General features: G+C 41.2%; 1 protein-coding gene across 1 annotated transcript in view; it reads left to right on the top strand.

Annotated features, from left to right (window-relative positions):
* The window catches only part of RNF150 (ring finger protein 150), a 235,519-nt gene that overhangs the window by 111,038 nt on the left and 106,751 nt on the right, over window positions 1-17,730 (top strand). The gene's annotated exons all lie outside the window — the stretch shown is intronic.

Genomic DNA, 17,730 nt, shown 5'->3' with positions numbered 1-17,730 from the left:
AGTACAAACATATGTTTAGTTTTGGCAGGGATTGTCAAATATTTTTCCAAGTGATTGGATCAATTTGTATCACACGAACCATGTAAGAGAGTTCCAGTTGCTCCACGCCCTTGACAGTATTTGGCATTATTGGGGTTTTTTTTTTCTTTTATAAATTTCAGCCATTTTGCTGGATATGGAGTGGTATCCTATTGTGATTTTCACTTCTCTGATTAATTATGATAATTCTCTCAAAATGGGTCTATAGATAGCGTAAAACCCAAAGCAGGCCAGGCATGTGTATATATGTGTCTGTAAATTGACAAACTGATGTTAAATTTATATGAAAATGCAGAGGGATTAGAGATACCCAAGGCAATACTGAAGAAGATGAGTGAAGTAGGAGAACTTATAGTAGCAGATATCAGACTTGTAATAAAGTCACAGTAAATAAGACAGTGTGGTATTGATGCAGGGATAGACAAGTCAGACAGTGGCATAGCAAAGGAAGTCCAGAATCAGACCAAAATATATAGGATCACTTAATTTAAACAGTCTCCTTTGCACTGTAGAGAAGAAATGAAGGTCTTTTAAATAAATGGTCCTAGATCAATTAGAACTATGTGAAAGAAAAGGCTCTTTGAACCCTACTTCACGCTATTGAAAAAATTAAGATAGATAGCAGATCTAAGTGTGATAGCTAAAACAATTTAAGAGTGATAGCTAGGGCTTCCCTGGTGGCACAGTGGTTGAGAGTCCGCCTGCCGATGCAGGGGATGCGGGTTTGTGCCCCGGTCCGGGAAGGTCCCACACGCCGCAGAGCGGCTGGGCCCATGAGCCATGACCACTGAGCCTGCGCGTCCGGAGCCTGTGCTCCGCAACGGGAGAGGCCACAGCAGTGAGAGGCCCATGTACCGCAAAAAAAAAAAAAAAAAAGTGATAGCTAAAACAATTTCCTCCTTTTAGAAAAAAGCATAAGTGAATATTTTTATAACAGTGGGATAAACAAAGATTCCCTAAATAGGAAATAAAAAGCACTAACCATAAAAAGATGGATAAACTGGACTTAATTATATTAAGAATGTGTATTCATTAAAAGGCTCCATTAAGAGAGTGAAAAGATAACCACACAGTAGAAGACATTGCATTACATATATGCAAAAAAAAACATATTTAGAATAAAAAAATCCTACCAATCAGTAAGGAAAAGACAGCCAACCCGATTAAAAATTAGCAAATGACTTAGACACCATACGAAGGAGGATAATAAATTATCAAAAAAAATTGAAATGATGCTAATAAAGTTTTCAAATATATATTGCAATTCACTTCTTTTAATTCTGTACTAATCTGAGGCTCTGAATCGCCAAAGCAGATAGCTATAGAGTGAGTATATATATCTTTTAATAGGAGTGCCTGCCCAGGGTGTAGAGTGCACCTGGAATCCAGCCACGATTGCTAAGCGCTTGCTGGAATTTGTGTTGTGAATTGGAGCTGCATGTCTCCCTGTTGTTATTCACAGGCTTTCTTGCTCAAGGTTTTTTACTTCACTTAAAGCCTTCACTCACTTCCCTTGGTCAATTGAAAATATACTTGTGCTCACAAAACTTGAAGAGTCCCTCTTGCGGGGACGCCTACTGTTTGGAGGTAGGAACGGAGCTGGTGATTATATACCTCACTGGGATCAGCCAGGTGTGTACGTACACATACGCATCTGTGTGCGTGTGTGTGCACACACGCACACACCACAAAAATCCTGAAGGCTCTGCAACTGAAATACCCAGAATCAGAACGTCAAACGTTCTAAATACCAAAATGTAGTCATTTTGGTCCACATATACAAAGACCTCTATTAATAAAAGAAGAGCTGTAATTGACCCAGTACACAAGTTAAATGACATAAGCCCAGGAGTGTTTTTTTTTTTTTGAATTTTATTTTATTTTTTTAGACAGCAGGTTCTTACTAGTTATCTATTTTATACATATTAGTGTATACATGTCAATCCCAATCTCCCAATTCATACCACCACCACCCCACCACCCTGCTTTCCCGCCTTGGTGTCCATACGTTTGTTCTCTACGCCAGGACTTTTAACAGTGGAAATTTTTTACCCCCCAGTCTTCCCATATTAATCATTGAGCACCTACTATCAACACAAAGCAAGGCTTTGTGTTAAGAAATGGGGATATGTAGGTAATAGAATGCCTTTTTTCCATTAATAATTCAAGGAATTTCCAGTCTTTAACTGGCTTTCCTGGAGGCAAAGTGATACAATAGAAAGAAGATGGGGTTTGGAATTAGCCAAGGCTGAGTTTGTACCAAACCTACTACCTGTGAAGCCAGTCCTCTGGCAGCTAAATGGAAATGGTGTCCTCACATTCCTACCGGAGTTTTAGCTCACATTCTTTCTAAGCCCCAGATGGAAATAGAGGTTTGTAAACAGAAGGTCCACTTCTATTCATCCTGTTACTCACACCAAGGAGTGGAAACCAGATCACCTTTTGAATCTGCTTTTGGTCAGATAAAACCTTCAGATCTTTACTTTGGTGAAATATTGGGGAATTCTAATTCAACATCCAGTTTCATTTTTAAAAAGAAGCAAATTTAAATACACGAAGAACACGAGACTGCCTTTCAAGTACCCAAGAAGATTGGGAGCGCGCTCAGGGTGCCCAAAATCAACTGAAACATAAGAAAAATATGATTATAGATCTAGCAGAAATTTTAAAGGCTCTGTGTTCAGTCCACTCACCGTATGTTAGAGAGGAAGAAGGTGCGTTTCAGTAGGCCAAAGTCTCGTGTTTAAAAAGGGCAGAACCAAGACATGAACCTAAGTCCCCCAAATCTCTGCTAGTGGTCTTTCACTTTCCAGGAGTATTTTCAGAGAGCCCTTACAGAAGACTGTCACTGCCACTACCCCATTCCCACGTGTAGGTCAGCTTAATGTTCAGTACATATGTCTCTGTTATGTTGAAACAAGGATGAGCCCAGGTTGCCTTCCAGCTCTTCTGTATTTTGGGTGTGTAGGTATAAATCAATGGGCTATTCAGGGGATAGACTATAGAAGCAGAGGTGGGGATTGATTAGTGCCTCAGTTCTTTTCTAACCTTTGGAAATGAATATGTATTTTATTTTAAAAATCAAAAGGCAGTATAATGAGTAACCAGCAAATGTTGGAAACTTCGGAATGCCTATTAGGAGCTAGCCTCATACACAGAACTCTTTGTTTCCCACTGAGAATTAACTTTCTCAGACATCTGTAGTCTTCTTGCAAATGTCTATATGTTAGACCAGGTGTATTCTCAGTACAGTATAAACTCAAGTATATATGCATTTTGCTTTAAAGGAAGAAATAACTAAATCTGGTTGGTTCTTCCATGTTTTATACTCTCAAGAGTTATTCTGAAAGTTACATATATAGGTTAAGAACTGCAAAAAAAAAAAAGATTTATTAGTCTCTAAAGTACTTCTTGATATTTAGGAATAACATGCTATTTTAAAGACTGTTGGGTGTGAATGAACATCACAGCTGGGAATCCAGAGCTTGTGCTTTATCAGTGTACCTCCCTGTCCCTGGGAAGCTGGTAAGGATTTTGGTAGAGACACAGCCTCAAATTTCCAAATGTCAACTAAAACGAACAAGCATCTTTTGTCTTATCAACCATGTCCAGTTCAATCATGTTTTACTGAGAGGATTAAATATAAAGGAACTTGACACTTGTCTCTGGTTTTAGCTGTGTTCCCTTCTACAGCTCCTGGTTGCCAGACTACACTTTACCAAGGGTCCTCTTAGTCAGTTCTTTCTGCTGCCACACAGAAGACAGGGTTTAATTAGTTTATAGGAAACTATAGAACTAGTGCTAAACTGGTCATTCAGAGACAAAAGAGAAACGTACAAAGAATGGAGAAATGTACATATGTCTCATTTCTCATTTCATTCTAGTTCTTAAAATCAGAAATTCAAATTACAGCAAATTACAGCAATAAAGTGCTATTTTTAAAAATTCCATTCACTTAAAATATTTAAGGTATAACTAAAGTGAAATGTGTCCCTCTATCATAGTACATGATGTACTCAAGTTACCAATGGGTTGTGTTCCAACACTTAACATGTAAGGTGGGTTGGTTAACACCCATTTTGGTGTAGCCACTTTTCTCATAGGCTTCACCTGCAATTCAGGATAAATTTTCCAATAAAGGTATTTTGCACAGTGCTTAGAGCCTCATACATTTTTTAAAATAGATTTATTTATTTTATTTTATCTTTGGCTGCGTTGGGTCTTCATTGCTGCGCGCAGGCTTTCTCTAGTTGCAGCGAGCAGGGGCTACTCTTAGTTGCGGTGCGTGGGCTTCTCATTGTGGTGGCTTCTCTTTGCTGCGGAGCACAGGCTCTAGATGTGCGGGCTTCAGTAGTTGTGGCTCGCGGGCTTAGTTGCTCTGTGGCATGTGGGATCTTCCCAGACCAGGTCTCGAAGCTGTGTCCCCTGCATTGGCAGGTGGATTCTTAACCACTGTGCCACCAGGGAAGTCCCTTCATACCATTTTAAAGAAGCCTACTGATCCTAGGATTCTAGTTCCTGAAAAAATACTTCCTCTCTTACCGGGCGTGGTTGCAGCATTGGTCATACCTGGTTCCCCTCCTGTCTCCGGGTGCTTCTTCCCTGACTCTTTTACAGGCTCCTTCTCTTATGCTCAGCACTAAATGTGGAATTCTCAATGCTTGATCTTGGACTTCTTCCATGTGTCCCCAACTCAAAGAATTCTCAATGCTTGATCTTGGACTTCTTCCATGTGTCCCCAACTCTGTGTAGATCAGAAATCTCGGGGTCATTCTTGGCACCAACCCCTCCCTCTGCGCTCATGTCCCTACAAGCCCTGTAGATTATACCTCCTCACCTATCCATTTCTCTCCAATACTCTTTGAACATTCTGTGCCATTTGTTGCCACAGGGCCTTCGCTTGTGCTGTTTGTTGGAACAAAAACCCCTCACTTGAGCTTTTATTTTTTTTTAAAGAAGGAAATCATCTGCTATAGTTGCTGATTTATGGATTCATTCAGGCCTGGAGGAAAGAAGAGTAGAGAGTAGAATTTTGAAGCTCTTCTCTAAAATACGAGGTAGAGAGCAATTTCTTGTGACAATCAGGATTAACTGTTATATTACAAAGGCAAACACTTTTGAAGTCCATGTGTCTTAAAGACAACTTCTTAAAAAAATAATCCAGCAAGGACAATTAAGTAGTTTCAAAATACAAAAACAGGGTGATTACAAGACATAGAATTGATGACACAAGAGCCACTAATTAGAATCCTGTCTCCGTACTCATGTGGGTCTGTAACCTCTTACCTGATGAGTATTCTCACAAACAACTGTCTTTTAGAAAATTTTCAGACATGCTTCTACTAGCCATATATACATAAAATAATGTAGAAAATTAAAGACTAGACTTTAAAGTTCAAGGAGGGGGCGCTTCCCTGGTGGCACAGTGTTTAAGAATCTGCCTGCCAATGCAGGGGACACGGGTTCGAGACCTGGTCTGGGAAGATCCCACATACTGCGGGGCAACTAAGCCCGTGCACCACAACTACTGAGCCTGCGCTCGCTCTAGAGCCTGTGAGCCACAACTACTGAAGCCCGTGTGCCTAGAGCCCATGCTCCACAACAAGAGAAGCCACAACTAGAGAAAGCCCGTGCACAGCAACAAAGACTCAACGCAGCCAAAAATAAAAAAATAAATTTATAAAAATAAAAAAGCTCAAGGAGGTTATAATTTCCCACCTCCTCATTTTTCTTCTCCCGCCCCGACGTGTGCTGAGAAATTTCCTACTCATTATTCAGAGTTCAACTGTCATGTCAGTCCTCCAGAAAGCCTGTCCTAACTCCTACCCCTATATCAGGCTCCTTTGTAGAACATTCCCAGAGAATCTCATTCTTTTTCTTCTTGAAAGTAACCTCAGTTTGTAATTGAACATTTATGGCTAGAGATTTTTAAAAATTAATATCTGTCTCTTCCACTAAACTTTAACCCCACGAAAGTAGGGAACGTGTATTTTTTTGTGTTCCCATCACTATAGCCTCAGAGCTTAACATGGCACACTGTAAATGCTCATAGATGTTCATTGAATGCTGTGCAAGGAATGGCCCGAAAACAGTACAGAACCACTGTAGGTATAACGAGTTTGAGAAACTGAATTCAGAATCCTAATTGGTTTCTGGTACACAGCCCCATTCTTTCCACTCCCTTTAAGAACCTCCCTACCTGCCCTGGCCTTGGTGGGCCTCCCCTATCTGCAAGCTATTCAGAGATTTAAGCAGCTACTGGTATTCTGATGGCCTAAATCCAGGGCTCACTCAAAGCTGGGCTGGGGAAGAAGAAAGGTGAGAACGAGGAAAGACCTGGAAGGGAAACAGAATGGAAATAGAGTGCTGGCCAAAAGTGGGGCGAACATCCTCAGTTGTGGAGGGCGTGTGATCGCACAGAGAATCCTGTAGGGCTGCTCCCCTTCTTCCCAAAGGCTCTAGTGGTTGAACTGCCCTTCTCCTTCCATCCCCTGTGGTCCTCACCAGGACTCCGCAGAATAGAAGAAAATGCAATCTTTGCAGTACCTCTGTTTTGCAAAGCATGTGGTCAGCAGATGCACCCATGACCTTCTTCCCCTTCCCTGGGATTTCAGGGGTTGTGGTGAGACCAGGCAGGGAGTGCGTGCGCACTGGGGATTGCGTGGGTGTAGGGGATTGGAATGTGGTAAATGTTACTGAAGTAGAGAAAAGCAATGGCGAAGGTGAGGGAATAAGGGAGGACAAGCCTTTCTCTCACTCCCTACGCCATCAGTCCCCTCAGCAGACTTCAGCAAAGTTTGTCCCGGTGGTTTGCAAAGGTTGTATTGATAGTTCAGTCCAGTATCAATATATGTGTGTGGCGGGGTGAGGACCACTGCCTAGCTCCCTCTGCAGAGTCTCCTGAGACAGTTATACCACGCGGTACGTGTCCTTTTCTATGGGGTGAATTACGCTTGAAGCTAGCACCCATTGCAGTACCGTTTTATATGGTGTGTGTACTCCCTAAAAATATTCCCATGGCCCTTTCTCTTCTCAAAATTCAGTCCTTTCCTAACTGTTTATTTTTACCTCTCATACTTGGCCCAATAAGTAATAAGTAATTTTGTGTCTGCTCAAGAGATAGAGCTCTACCAGGGCAGAAAGAGAATCTGAGTCTCCTAAATTAATGGCAGTCACTTTAGAGTCCGGGGGGTGGGGAGGTGGGCAGGTTAGTTCATTCTTACTGCAAAGAGCTATTAAGCACCTCCTATGTGTCAGGCGGTGTTGCAGACATTAGGCGTACAGTGGTGAATAGTACAGGGAATGTTTTTTCCCTTTTGGAATTGAGAGAGAGCCCTCCTTTGAAGAGCTTAAACATCACAACCGGAAGAGACCTTGGAAATGATGAAAGCTGACCTCCTCATTGAGAAAATGTGGCCGGGTAGGGAAGGACCGCTCCCAGGAACCCAGGTCTCTTTGCCCTGCCTTCCCTCTGCAGTTCTTTACTCTGGACCACATCTGGCTTCGTTCTAAGCTGCCAGCCCTGTTCGAATCTTAGTTATATCACTTGGTGCATGCATACTCCTCCTTAAAAGGTCAGTGGGATTAAGCTAAGCAGTATTATTTTCACTGCAAGCCCAGGGAGGAGAGGCATTCTCGGAGCTGAGAAACCTACTGAGTAACTCACGGGGGAAGCATTTCCCTAAGACAGAAATAGTGGGTGTTTATGTAAGCACATCATCTTGACCCAAGCTCTTAATCATTCAGTGTGGCGTAGTGGAAGATAGTGAGGAGAGGAAGGAGGTGGGGACGGAGCTGGATGAAGGGCTGACATCATAGATCCGTTCTTAGAATGAGAGGCTGTTGACAGAACTATGATAGGAGTCAGACAACCTGTCCTTAATCAAACACAATAAAGGCTGTGTTATGCATGCGACTTTCACAATACAAAGCTCAAGAAACACTCCGGTGAAAAGCATTACTAATACTCAGAATTGTAACTCTTCAGTTACTGCTGCTTTGACTGTATAATAATCTGTAATAAAATTATTTGCTCTTTCTAAGCAGACCTGAGGTAATCCCCAAACTAAAGTAGGAACTTACACCGTGAAATGATTTCAGGTGATGCATGGATCAGTAGTGCAGATATACATATACACACACATGTATCAACCACATCAGATCCATTATTTCACAAATGTTATTCATTCGTATGAAAGCAAAAGTTCAAGTGAGTGAATTTAAATAAAAATGAGGTGAGTTTTTATTGTATGTAAACTGCTTAAAATTCTTTCTGACAATAAGCACGTTTAAATCATTGAACAAACTTTAAATAGATTTCAGTTATTGATACTATCTTTAGAATTTTGGACCATGCCTTTAAAACATCCTGATTATTCAAGAAAGTCTTTTCTAATTAAAAAAAAAGAGTACTCTTATTCCTGTAACTCTCCTTCATTAAATAAGTATTTACTCTTTTGCTTACATTTAATACAAAAATCTATTGAGTTATTTTGGATATTGTTTTAAACCAAAATTAGGAAAATAAGTTCTGTAAAGAACAGAAAACAAATTGAAAGATTATAAAAAGGAAACTAAAAAAAAAAAAAAAAGCCATCATTAAATTTGGTTTGGGGCTTCCCTGGTGGCGCAGTGGTTGAGAGTCCGCCTGCCGATGCAGGGGACACGGCTCCGTGCCCTGGTCCGGGAAGATCCCACATGCCGCGGAGCGGCTGGGCCCGTGAGCCATGGCCGCTGAGCCCGCGCGTCCAGAGCCTGTGCTCCGCAACGGAAGAGGCCGCAACAGTGAGAGGCCCGCGTACCGCAAAAAAAAAAAAAAAAAATTGGTTTTATCTTTAATCCTCCTAGGAGACTATATAAACTACTCCTTCCATCTTCTTTTACAATTAAGAATAGAAAACAGAAATCTCTATTGAATAATCATTGAAACTGAAAAAACAGGAGAGAAAGGAGTAGAGAAGACAAACGAAGAGGAAGTATTAACAAGAATGAGCAAGAATTGGGGAAATAGGAGAAAGACAGAAGATGGTGAAAGAGAGAAGTATAAATAGAACAATATCTTTAGAGAAGAGGCAGAGGAAGATACTCCGAGAGATAGGCTTTGGGGGAATAACACAGAGTTCAATTCACTTTGAAGGATTTCTGATTAAACTTTTAAAGATATGTTACATTTGTACAACCAGAGACATAGTGGGACTCACATGTCTTGATGTTCCGTAAACCTGATCAAATGGAAAATTTCTAGCCTATATCTTAAGTCTGTGCATCTCAAACATTTTCCCAACATAATTATTCAATTATAAGTAAAGTCAGACTAATTTATTTAATTCCTTTTCTGTGTGGCAGTTTTCAAAAGGCCACGGATAAATTGGTACTGAATGAGTCATTCTGGTAGTTATTATGCCATAAGACTTGCAAAACTCAACTGAGAAGCTTCCATCTTGTTATACTTATTTATATTCAGTGCCGTTTGTAATTGTAGCAAGTTGAAATAAGTTTTGAATAAGGATGACTATCTCGAGGGTTTAACATTTGTGAAGCCTCCCAAACAAAATCCATGTTGAAATATAACATTTTAGGCAACATCTCACTTGAGTTGTAAGGCAGCAAATTTTTAACAAATCCCATTACCTTTATCTTGACCTACGTGTGTGCCAAGAGCAAAGTCAAAAATTTTAAATCAATGTTGGCAGTTGTATTTATCCTGAAGTTGATATACTTTGAACATCCTTTGATTTGTGCGTGAAAATTTAATTGCATTTACTTTTAATATTCTGCAAGTTATTGTCTCATACCTGCCTGGCAATTTGATATTGCTCAAAATTGGATATATTTGTTGATAAACCAATATATCTTGCGTACTTACAGTTTGTAATAACGATTCAAGGGGTAAACCTCTCTTGCATCCAGAGTTCTAAAGATTTTCCAGGATTAAAAACTATAACCAGGATTCTTCCTTATATATACTGACCCGAGGAATCAAGAATGTATTTATGAAATTTGTGCTTAAATAGCTTCTAGTTTTTGAACTACTTAAGTGAATAAAATTTGGACTACTTAAGTGAATTTAACTACCTAAGTGAATAAATTCAGGACTATCTACTAGGAGAGATTTGGAGACAGAATTTCTCTATACTGGTTTCCTTGAAGAGGCTTACTTGCCTTCCAAAACCAGTTTTCAAGTCCATTTCAACTCATGATCTGATAAAGCTCTTTCTTCAGCTTTGCTAGGAAAATATAATGGAAATGATTTCTTTCCAGAGCTCAGGATGAGTTCAGTAATCTGAAATTGTTGACTGCAATCCTGAGTTATATTTTCTCTGGAAACCATATGGCTGAGTGTTTGTAACAAACAACATCGCCATTCCCCTAACCTCACTGTCATTCAAGCAGCTATTCCACATCCAGACCATAAGGATATCCATTCCTAGGTGTTGCTACATCATGTATACCCTTGATAATAAGAATTAAAACCTTAAACTGAAAAAAAAAAAAACTATCAGCACTTCAGTTAGACTTTCCAATATTACCGTTTCACTATGGTGTATGTTTCAACCACAAGAGTATTTTGGGGTCTTTCTCTTTCAAGTGTGGGATCAGCCCATCAACAGTCTATTCCTTATTTGGTATGAATGATACCCGGGCCATGTGAGTTTCAGTCAATACCACCTCTCACACTTCGATAACAACAGGAATTGTCAGAGTCTTTGCTGTTTGTGAGGTGAAATGACCTCTTCGCTGCCCTTTTTTGGAGTGTCAGGGTTTCTGAAAGGTGGATTTCCAGAGTAGTGAATTCTCAGAGTAGAAGAACATGTTCTGCCTTCCCTACCTTGAGAACGCCCGCAAAGCTCAGGGCGGGGTGGGGGATAGATTCTGGGTCTGCAGCCTCAGCAGCAGCAGTCAGCTTTGAGAGGCTTTGCCATCTAGAGTAGATCTGCCCTCACTGATTGGGAACTCCTAGGTTACAGGCTGCTGTTTGTCTTTCACAAATATGAAACTGCACTATTTTTGGAAGCGAACTTGGCAGCGGCATGTTTTTGCTGTGTGTCACAGATCTTGGAACCCACGGGTTGCGAGGAACTTAGAGAGACTCTTTAGACGAATCCTGGAGAAGCTGATAGTTCAAGGTCACAGTGCAGGCAGAGGAGGAGGTGGCGTCCGGAAACCGGGACCCTGGGCTACTGCACGCATTCTTTCATGTTACCTAGCACCGCACCATCGTATTTCAGAGGTGCTCCTCTGCAGGCCAGGCATTGCAGCGAGCAGGCCAGCTCAGCTCGCCCCTGGCTGGAGGATGTGAGCACTGGCTTAAAGACCTGAGTGCCATCCCCAACCCTGAGAGTCCATGATGGTCCCTGTCTTAGTCAGCTGAGGCCACCATATCAAAATACTACAGGCTAAGTGGCTTAAACAACTGAATTTTTTTTTTTTTTTTTACGGTTCTGGAGGCTGGGAGTCCAAGATCAAGATGCCAGGAGGGTTGGTTTCTGGTGGAACTCTCTCCCTGGCTGGTAGATGGCCGCCTTTTTGCAATGTCCTCACAAGGTGGAGAGAGAGAGAAAGCTCTGGCGTCTCTTCCTATAAGGACAGCAGTCCTATAGGATCAGGACCCCACCCTTATGACGCTGGGTAACCTGAATTACTTCTTAAAAGCTCTGTTTCCAAATACAGTCACTTTGGGGGTGAGGGCCTTAACATCTGAATTGGGCCTTTTAAATAGAGTCCGCAGGGAGCTGGATTGGACTCTGTTGGATAAATTTATTTTGCCCCGTTATCTACCTGGATTTCAAATAGAGGCTCTTTAGCGAGCATTGATTATCTGGGCTTCCTAAAGTAAAGTCAGAGTACAAATTTATCTGGAGTCTCGACAGCACTGGGCCACTGAACCATACTTTGACAGTAATATTTGAACAGGTGATACATAGTATGGTATGGAATTCAAAGGGCATATAGTGAAAGGTATGTCTCTCTCGCTCCTCTGCCCTAATCTGTTAATAGTGAATTCTTTACTTTTGTACAGGTGGTCTGTGCACTGACAAGCAATCTGTATGTGGTTTTTCTTTTTACACAAATGGTAGCATATTGTACTCACGGTTCTAGACTTCCCTTTTTTCACTTAACAATAAATTATGACAATTATTCAACAGCAGTGCATGTGGATCTAATACATTTATATACTTTGCATTTTATAAAGTCTGTGAAATACTTCATTGTGGATATACCACAGTTTTCTAACCAATCTCCTCCTATTGATGACCTCTTAGATTATATTTCTAGATTTTTAATTATCTCTCTCAAATATATAAACTGGGCTGCAGTGAATATCTTTATAAATATTCACATATGTACATACACGTACATCTGTAGGATAAGTTTCTAAAAGTGGAACTGCTGTGTCAAAAGGTATGTACAGTTTATGATTTGCTGGAGATGACCATATTTCTCCCCATCATGGTTTGTAGAAGAGGGTTTTAAGTGGGTCTGAAATGTGACAGAGTTTGATGGAAGCAGAGAAACTACACAGATTTGCTTTGCACTGTCTGTTTGCATTGGCTCACAAATCTCATATCCTGGAATGTTCTCCCAGGTCCTTTCTGCCTCGTGATCCCCAGCTCAAACTCTTCTCTTCCGTGAAGCTCTCCTTGATGACGGTTTTCTCACTTTTATTCTTGATTCGTTCCACACGATGAACCTTCTGTCCATGGAATCAGGAAATCTAATTCCCTATAGACATGACTCTAACGCTTTGCTAAATACAGTTTTCCTCTTTAAATGTTTCTTGTGTGTATATTATTTCCCTAACTAGATTCCATAATGAAAAACCAACATTTACTTTGCTTCTATAATAGTAGTATATAATTTTTATAACAGTTAATAGGATAAAAAAGAACTTTTGCATTCATATTTTATTGTTTCATCAATGTTTTGAAGTAGCCATAGCAATAATAATGATAAAACATTCTCATATTTACATAAACTGTTAATAATGTATAAGTATAATATATAATTAATATATAATCTTATTGTTATTATTATTTCATCATGGAGGTGAAGAATTTGAGACACAGTGAGATTAAGTGCCCAAGTCACACAGCTATGAAATGGTAAAGGCGGAATTTAAACCGGTGTTAACGAGTCCAAATCATGTTTCCTTTCCACTGGCTTGCGCTTTCTTTTACATTTAGTAGTGCTGAGCACTCAGTAAAGAGCTGTAGATTGAACATAAACTTGCATCCAGATGATCCAGCTGAAAACCAGGTGGGTGACAGCCTTGAGTGGAAATATACCCTGCGCTCCACTGCAGGGAACCTAGCAAATGGATCGTTTTGCCCTTCAGGACTGCCAGTCTTCAGGGAATACCTTTTTTCATTTTTGCAGAGCCTGGATTTCCTCGCTGGCAGGCCTTGCTTTGGTCTTGATGCCTTTTAAATGTGGTTTTTGTAGTGTGGCCAGCACCACAATGACGTCACTCATGGTTCAGTATTAGCCTCTGGCTTGGCTTCGTGAGGGCTGGTTACAGAGGCAGTGGGTTAAGTGTGTGAGCATGAGCTCCACAACCGATACTGGTATTCATGATAAGTAAACCTGCAGACGAGTCTTCTTCTTGCCTCCCGCTTGCGCCCTTGGTCTGATCCATGCGCAGATCAGCTGGGTTCTAGAGTAGCCTCTCCCGTCAGATCCTGCGGGCCTTTGTCTTGGTAACTCCTCTTGGGGGGGTTGGTGGGGGGGGGGTGTTAATCTGGCTGCAGCTTTCAACACTTTGCCCTCTTTAAAATCTTTCCGGATTTGGCTGGGCTGCTTGGAAGCAGGCGAGACCTTGGATTTCCACTCCAAACATGGTTAATCTGCTGGCTCTCGTTCTGAGGCTTTCCACGAGCCATTTTCTTGGAGGAACTAGAGGCATGCGTGTCTCCATGTGGCTTGCGGAGGTCTAGAGGGAGCTGAGGTGGAGTGGGTAATTATTTAGGAAGCTCTTTTATTCTCAGATGCTGGCGGCAGCTATATTTAGACCCTAGGAGGCAAATTACCACTGTTATGCCAACACCACCCACGCAGGCAACATTTTTTCATTTTTTCATGCCAGGCCTGTCATTCCTCCTGGCCAGTGTTTTATGATGAGTGATTGTCACTGCCTTCCTTACAGTTCTCTCCCCAGGTTCTTGTTCATGGCTGCATGCCTGCCAGTGTGCTGGGATTTGGGTTTGGGGGAGGGGGGTGGTAGGAGCTATTAGGGAGAGAGAGGAGAGAGAGGAGAGAAAGGAGACCGGGAATAATTATCCTTCTCAACTGAGAAATAATGGCTTTAACATTTATTGAAATCAGTGCCTGGTTGAAGTCAGTCTATTCAAGCAGGATAAAGACCTTAGAGAAATCATAAACGATCTTATTTCTCCAGGCCACATAAACACCTAGGAAAACCAGGGTCACTCACTGTGATCAAGGAAGTTCTGGCTCCCACTGCATGGCCCTGGGAGGCCTACTCCAAAACTATGTCCCACTGCCACCTTCACTATGGTAGGCAGCATGGTGCCCCCTCCCCCCAAAGAGGTCCACATCCTAGTCTCCAGAACCTGTGACTGTGTTGTCTTATATGGCACAAGGGACTATGCAGATGTAATTAAGTTAAGGATCTCGAGATAGGGCAATTATCCTGGCTTATCCAGTGTAATTGTAAGGATCTTATAAAAGGGAGGCATGAGGATCAGAGAAAGAGGAAGAGATGTGATAAGGAAAACAAAGATTGGGGTGATGTGACCACAAGCCAGGGAATTCAAGCAGCCTCTAGGAGCTAGAAAAGCCAAGGAAACAGGTTCTCCCCTAGAGCCTCCAGAAGGAGCCCAGCCCTGCGGACACCTTGACGTTAGCCCAGTGACACCCATTTCAGACTTCTGATGTCTAAAACTGTAAGTTAATGAACTAGTATTGTTTTAAGCCACCAAGTTTGTGGTAATGTGTCACAGCAGCAATAGGAAACGAATACACCCACCAAGACGGATTTTGACACCCGTAGGGAAGATGCGTCACTCCCGAGGGTGTCACCTCTCCATCCTCTCTTCCTCTCATGGATCCTGGGGAGGACTGTGGATCCCACTGTTCCTGGTCACCTGCTGCTCTGTTCCAAAGGTCATCCCTCCACTCCTGTGTGGGAGGACACATCGCATGGAATCCCAGCTCTTTTCCCCAACAAGAAGCAGAGCCCTCTCCGTGTAGCCCTGACACCAACTTCCAGAGTTGCCCCTGGGGAAGTGGTGGGGGAGGATTGCTAGTTAATATGCCCAGCTCGCCCTTTGAAATAGGTGTTTCTGAGTGCCTCCACCCCACCAGGGAGGACCAGGGTCAGAGAGCCTTGTCATGCCCAGGAAAGCTTCCCTCACCCAGTTAAAGGTGAAGCATACCATGGTCTTCCCTGGGCTGCTCTGGAACAGACCGTGAACCCCTCTCCTGCTACAGCGCAGGTGCAAGACCCAGGCCAGCTGACCATGCTTGCAGCCTCCTTTTCCTCTCTCAAGCCTGACCCAGAGATACAGCTCTACTGCTCAGCCTTCTGCTTTATCTTCCTCTTCTCTTCCCAATCCCTTGTTAACTCTTTATCTCCTGATCCCTAGCAAGTTTGTCTGACAATTCCTGTGCGTGCAGATGGAAATTCTGAGGATGAGAAAAAGGTACATTAAAATGCACCCAAGTATACTAAAATTTTAAATAAAGAGAACTCAAGCTGGAATCATTACCACACATTCTTTTTTTTTTAAGTAGAATGGATCAATTTAATTTTATTAATTTATTTATTTTTAATCAAAGTATAGTTGAGTTACAATATTATATTCATTTCAGGTGTACAATATAGTGATTCAGTGTTTTTATAGATTATACTTCACTTAAAGTTATTACAAGTCAGTGGCTATATTTCTCTGTGCTGTACAATATCCTTATTACTTATTTATTTTATGCACATTCGTTTGTGACAAGGAATCTAAGAACTTGAAGAATTTTTCATATTATCAATAAAATCCCTTCCTTCTGGGAAGAAGCCAGGTTTACTCTATTGTATATATTTTCAGAAGACATTTTGATTCTGATTTTTTGGTTTTTTAAATATATACAATTTTTATTTGTTAGTTATACTCCAATAAAACTGGAAAAAGTAACAACACCAGCCCCCTAAAAAGCAGTATCACCTTCTATATTTTGTTTGTGAAATTCATCTTTTGTTGAAAAAAAGCTGTAGTTCATATATTTTTGTTACTCTTTGTATTTCATGATACGGATATTCCACAAATGATTTATCCATCCTTTTGTTGTTAAGCATTATCAGTTGCTTCCACTTTTTTTTTTTTTTTTTTTTTTTTAATGCGTTACGCGGGCCTCTCACCGTTGTGGCCTCTCCCGTTGCGGAGGACAGGCTCCGGACGCGCAGGCTCAGCGGCCATGGCTCACGGGCCCAGCTGCTCCGCGGCATGTGGGATCCTCCCAGACCGGGGCACGAACCCGCGTCCCCTGCATCGGCAGGCGGACTCTCAACCACTGCGCCACCAGGGAAGCCCGCTTCCACTTTTTAACCTTTAAAAATTTTTCTCCAAACAACATCTTTGTCATGTCTTTTTAAATTTTTTATTGAACCATACTTGATTTTACAATATTATATTAGTTGTAGGTGTACAGCACAGTGATTCCATGTTTTTATAGATTATGCTCCGTTTAAAGTTATTACAAAATAGTGGCTATATTTTCCTGTGCTGTACAATATGTCTTTATTGCTTATTTATTTTGTACATAGTAGTTTGTGGCTCTTAATCCCATACACATATTTTGCCCCTTCTCCCTTCTCTTTCTCCACAGAAGACACTTTTCGTTATTTTAAGAATTTTAGCTCTCGAATTGACTCCATTAAGATTTGGACTCTGAAGACGATTAACATGATTCCAGTCTTCCCACATTTGGTATAATTATTCTATCATTACACTGGGGAAAAAAATCAAACACGCTTTTCTCTGCTCTCTAAATTTATCCTTTAGTTAATATTATTCCCTTATGACTTATCGTTCTTAAATTTCACTTAGAATATATTTATTTGTTTCAGGTTTTGAAAGATGCTTTATCGTTGCTCGCAACTCAGATATGTAACTATCTTTTGCCTTAGTTAGAATCTTATTTAAGGCTGAAGTCTTGACTTTCAGAGTGGTGTTTTCTAGTGAGGAAACCAAGTTTTATGGCTGTAATGTTAGAGTGGCTCGGAGGCTTCAGAAACTAATATGTGCAAATGATTTTCCAAAGGAAAGTTGTTAGTGGAGTGACGAAAGCTATCATTTTGTTTCACTTCAGAGTTGTCTACGAAAGAGAGAGCAAGTAGCAATTTCTAGAATAAGCGAAGGGAAACGATTAGCTCCAGATAATGAACACTCTGCATTGTCTGCGGAGGCATCCTGTGGAGAGCCTGCGATGGGTGTCTGAAGAAGCCTTTGGTTCCTTGATGTTTATAGTGCAGTCTGTGGGCATGTGTCAGCCAGTGAATATAAATACCAAAATTGCCATGCATTAGCAGGGCTGTCTAGAAGAACCTAGCTGGAAAATTCTAATTAAAAACAGATCCAAAAGAAAGGAAAAACAATTCTTTTTCATTTTGTTCATTTGTTCTTGATTTTTTTTTTTTTTTTCTCTTTTGGTTACTGGCCACTGTCTCTTTGTACAAGTAAG

Source organism: Phocoena phocoena, chromosome 5 (assembly GCF_963924675.1).
Source record: "Phocoena phocoena chromosome 5, mPhoPho1.1, whole genome shotgun sequence".
NCBI classification, from domain to species: Eukaryota; Metazoa; Chordata; class Mammalia; order Artiodactyla; family Phocoenidae; genus Phocoena; species Phocoena phocoena.
The sequence above is the reverse complement of the archived record's forward strand: the minus strand, read 5'-3'. Positions and strand labels throughout refer to the sequence as shown.